The sequence below is a fragment of the Stenella coeruleoalba genome, assembly GCF_951394435.1.
Source record: "Stenella coeruleoalba genome assembly, chromosome: 15".
In the NCBI taxonomy this organism is placed as follows: domain Eukaryota; kingdom Metazoa; phylum Chordata; class Mammalia; order Artiodactyla; family Delphinidae; genus Stenella; species Stenella coeruleoalba.
The window spans coordinates 55,719,914-55,725,226 of NC_137161.1; positions in this window are offsets into that span (position 1 = coordinate 55,719,914).

Below are 5,313 nucleotides of genomic sequence, written 5' to 3' on the forward strand. Positions count from 1 at the left end.
TTCTAGTTAAGTGGATCTAGTGCTTGAACATTTCTGCAAATCCTTTTTTTTTTTCCTGTTGTATTAGATAACTTTCCAGGTTGAGCTCTTTTCTTTTTTTTTTTTTTCAATTTTTTACGTTTATTTATTTAACCATTTTCTTATTCCTCTCCTCCTGGATTTACCTTGAAAACTTTTCCTTTATTTCCCTCCTGTTTGGATAGATCTATCCAGGTCTAGTGCTTTCATAACATGTAACTGATTTCTTGACTCCTTTCCAGTCATGGAGGGGACTGTACGCAGGGCCACAGGTTGAGGGCTGAGTATTTAGTATTATGTCTGCTTTTTTTTCCTATAGCCTGAGGTTGTAGATTGGAGGAAAATGTTCATCCAGAGGAGAGTGCTTTCTTTGTTAGAAATAGTGCTCTATATAGACTTAGAGGTTTTTTTAAATAGCCCAAGATCATTCCTTTATGGTCTAGGATGGATACACACATTGTGTATCACTGTGGAGATGCACTCAGATTGATTCTCATCTTTCAATTCATTTCCCTCATAGATTGCTCAGACTCTTTTTTTTTTTTTTTGCTTCTTTTGTTTCACTCCTTTCCTCCCAGATGCTCCTACTACATTTACCCATCAAAGGAGGGAAAAGTAAAGGATGCCCTCTTGGTTTACTCTTTCCCGGATACTGAGGAATTCGTGAGAACTGAATACCAGACAGCTTCTAGGAGGTCTTGGGTGCGGGGGAGCAAGAGATGGGCTACATCAAGATTTCTAGTTAAGGAAATCACTTTCAGATATTTATAGCACTGGCTTGTGGTTTTACCTCGCTCGGATACTTAAAGGTGAACTCTTCATTTAATTTTCACAAGGACCAATGATAAGTAGGTGTGCCTTTTCCTGCCTTTCAGAGGAGGGTGTTGGCATATATAAAGAGTTTGTGATTGGTCAATGTGATCAGTAATGGCAGAGCTGGGCCTCAAGTGCAGGTCATTATGAAGCCGTCTCCTGTGCCCGTGCATTGGGACACATTTCCTAGCTCCATAGGTATTATGAAAACAGCCAAAAAGACCACCTAGTTCATATGGTATGCTGAGTGACCCGAGTACTGGATACAGCCCACAGAGGTTTTGTATGTCCTGTACTTTAAAAAAAAAATTGAATTGTCAATTATAAAATGTGTACATGCGAGTCTGGGTTGCAGCATGTCTTTAGAAATCAGAAGCTCTCATAACATTGGGACTTCAACCTTCACAGGGACAGTTGACAATGAATGGGTAGCAGTCATGTCTCCTGGATGACACATGCACCCTGCAAGTCCCCACAGCCGTCTCCTTCTGCTACTCTCCTTTACCTGCCTAGCCCCTGTAGGCATTTGAATTTGTAACCCTGACTCAGATGAAACTTGACCCAAGCCCTGTGCCCTTCTAGACTGCACACAGTGTAGGGGCACGATGGCTAGAGAAGTCTCCAGGTCCTCAGGGGGTCCCAGTCCTGATTGGAGCCTGGTCACAGAGGCCTCCCTGACACAGAGTGTTGTCCCCCTGGGATTCCTTAAAATTGTCACTTTATTCAGCTAAGACTTAACTGCATCCTTAGCAGGCTCTGTAAAGACAGTGATCTAAGAAGGTGGTTTGCAAATCCTGCAAGAACAGCTCTGACTGGAAGCTCTGGTCTCCCGGGATGGCTCAAGGAGAAATCAGCCTTTTATGTGGCGGGGTTGTCTTTTCTCCAGGGAGAAAGAAGTAATGGGAGCCAGGGAAGGTCTGTCCTCAGGGTCCCGTGGGAGCGCCTCCGAGGAAGGTGCTGCCAGGTTGCCTCCTCTGAGGGAGGGACGTGTTCCAGAAGAACAATGATGGGAGTCATCACCCAGATAAGCCCTCCAGGGAAAACGAGCCTTCCCCTCCATCTCTCTGTTCAGCCTCGTGGGCTTTGTTAGCCAGGATCTGACTCAGTCCTGCCAGGGGCAACCTGGTACCCTTGGAATTTACAGATGAGGTATCTCCCATTTTATAGTATCAGGAAGCCCGCTGTGTTGCTGATTAATTATGGAGATTTCCTGGTCCTACTTGTAGCCCATTGAGTAAGCCTCTGGGGGAGCCTGGGAATTTGCCTGTTTAACAAATGATAAGGTGTTTAATACGGAGGGACCAGAGCTTGAGGAAAAAAAAAATCAATGTAGAAATCTAGAAAAGATGAAACTCTAAAGACAGACAGCAGGTCAGTGGTTGCCTGTGGGCTGGAAGCAGGTTCAGGGGTTGACTGCAAATGGGCATGAGGGAGCTTCTTTGATTGATGGAAATTTCCCAGCAATGAACAGTAGTGACCGTCTCACAACTATGTACATTTACTAAAACTCATCAGACTGCACACTTAGAATGGGTGAATTTTATGGTAAGTAAATTAAACCTCAGTAAAGCTGTGAAACACACACACATGATAAGATAATGATGGAACAAGGGAGCAACACAGAAAAATAATGAGCAACGGTGATAATAGCAGTGAATACAAGGATGCTAGCAGACGATTACTGAGCAGTGTCTATGGACCAGATGCCGAGCCAAGTTCTTGCATGCTTGTCGTTATTCCTCACTCTTACCCCCGTGAGATACATCCTGTTACCACCCTCACTTTGCAGAGGCTTGAGAGGTTAGTGATTTTTTCACAGTTCACAGCCACATACAGAACTGAGCTTTGGGTGCAAGTGATCTGATACCAGGGCAGTAGTCCCTTACTGATGGATTAATTAGTTCAGTTAGTCCACACTATGAGGCTTAGAGTCAGACATAAGTGGGTCTGACGTCTGACTTTATGACTTCTTTTGTTTTTAAATATTTATTTATTTAGGCTGCACTGGGTCGTAGTTGCGGCAGGCAGGATCTTTAGTTGTGGCATGCAGACTTCTTAGTTGCAGCACGCATGCGGGATCTAGTTCCCTGGCCAGGGATCGAACCCGGGCCCCCTGCATTGGAAGCGCGGGGTCTTACCCAGTGGATCACCAGGGAAGTCCCTGACTTTATGACTTCTAACTACCTTCACTCAAATACCCGCCTTCATCTCTGTAAGCCTCAGTTTTCACATCTGCAGACTAAAGATGAGAGTGCCTATCTCACAGGTACTTTCCTTGGAAGAAAGAAAAGAAAACGAAATAAGATATGTAAAGCCTGGTCCATATCAAAGCTCTCCAATAAATGCAAATGTCATGAAGTTAGAATATGTCGATCCTTTAGCATAGGTGTCAGTGCATCATATGAGCTTAATAAATATGAGATAATGTATAATTCTAAATATTGATATCAGTTGTCACTCTAGCAGTCACCTGGGCTTTCACATCCGCCAAGCACAAGGGGAGTCAACAAATCAGATTGTACGTAAACAATTGGACACATCTTGCTCTCTGGGAACAAAAGACATCTACACTGATAATTGCAATAAATGTTTAAGTGTTTCACAAGGTAGAGCTGGTGACTTCACTGGCTCCTTCAGTGGTGGCACGAAAATAGAGGTCACTGTTACGTGGAGACAGGGCGAGTCCTCACAAAGGAGCAGACAGTTGAGCTCAGCTTTAAAGAAGGAGTCTCTTTAGATGTCAGCTTATTATATATAGAGTGGATAAAAAACAAGGTCCTACTGTATAGCACAGAGAACTATATTCAATATCCCACGATAAACCATAATGGAAAATAATCTTTAAAAAAGAATGTATATATATGCATAACTGAATCTGTTTCCCATGTAGCAGAAATTAACAAAATATTGTAAATCAATCATACTTCAATGTAAAAAAAAAAAAAAAGAATGAGTCTCTTTGTAGCAGAATGTCCATTTCTTTTATGTTTCCAGCATCTGTTGAAACCACAGCCAATACCAAAGAGAAATGTTTCCATATTTGTAGATGTGTTGAAAGCCTGGTTTTCCTTATTCTGTGAGGCTGCCTTATTGTTTTGGGACCTTGGGATCCCCTTACCTCCTCTCTTTCTTCCTCCGAGTCCCAATGGCTCCATTTTCAGGGTGGAATTCTCCAACTGGAAATGTAGCCCTGATGTCTTGGAGGTGGTAGTAGATACCATTTACCCGCTCCAGGCTAACTCCCTGAAGCTGCTGTGCAAAATACGGCTTCTTGGGGACCCTGGGATCTAGCACTGTGACTCTGCATGTGACATCTTCTGCATATCCCCTGTTGTGATCAAGCAAACCATTTGTGAAAAGCTCTGCTACCTGGAGAGTGATTTCACTCTTAGTACTACTCACAAGTTAGATGTTTTTAAATGACTCTAATTTTGGTGTTTGGGGGCAGTTTCTTTCCCCTCCCCCTTTATTTATCTTTTAAAATCCCCCAAACACATGGCTGCTGGCTACACCAGAGTCACATGTCCTCTGTCCATAGATTTTACAATTCAGGGGAAAATCAGCCCAAGGTGAAGTCGACACTGCAAGTTTCATTTGGGGATAGCAGGAGATTTAGGAGTTACCTTACTTTAGGTTTAAATTGCAAAAGTTAAGGCAGCAACTTAGAAAATGGTTCTTCTAATTCTTAATAATGACTCTCTGCCTTCCTCAATCTGATTGCAAATAGATCAGAGGGAAAAAACACTGAAGTCCAGGACCCAGAATATTTTAATTCTCCAAAGCATCGATTTAGGAAAGGAAGAGAAGAAAATTCTGTTCATGGTCATGAGGAGAAGTCCTCTGTGTCTGATACAGACGGACGTCTTTCCAGTGTCTCTGTCAGATTTTATTAGATGAGAAGGGGACTTGACTTTTTACCCAGGCACGCGGTGATTTCTAAAACACGTACATAAATTACCTGATTCCTCATTCTGCTGATATTCTTCCCATTGCCTGAATAGACTATAAAAATGGTAATGCCATGGTGAACCCTTAAATGCTCAGCTATTTAGCCCAGAAAGTCCTCCTTGTTTAATGGTTATGCTCATTTAACATGTACAATTCGTAACCGAATAAATCTAATTTTGAAGTAGGTTGGGCAAATTAAGCTGCCTCTGGGAGTCCTCTGCACTCACATTTCTGGAGGGAGCACAACTCACAGCATGTTATCTGGATGTTCTGAGTACCTGCTAATGAAGCCAGATTTTCAGCACAGCTCATGAGTTTGGGTCTTTTTCTATAACTTACAATGTGAGTTGTTTTTTTTTTTTTCCTGTCTGATATGTTATTATCTGGAGCATCCAGGTGAGTCGGATAAGCCAACATGTTTGACAATTCATGCAAATAGGTAACCTGCCCAATGACTTAAGTATTGTTTGAATTGATTCTGGCAAACCCTCTCTCTTGGACATCAGCTACACCTTGAATTAAGTACAAAATCTG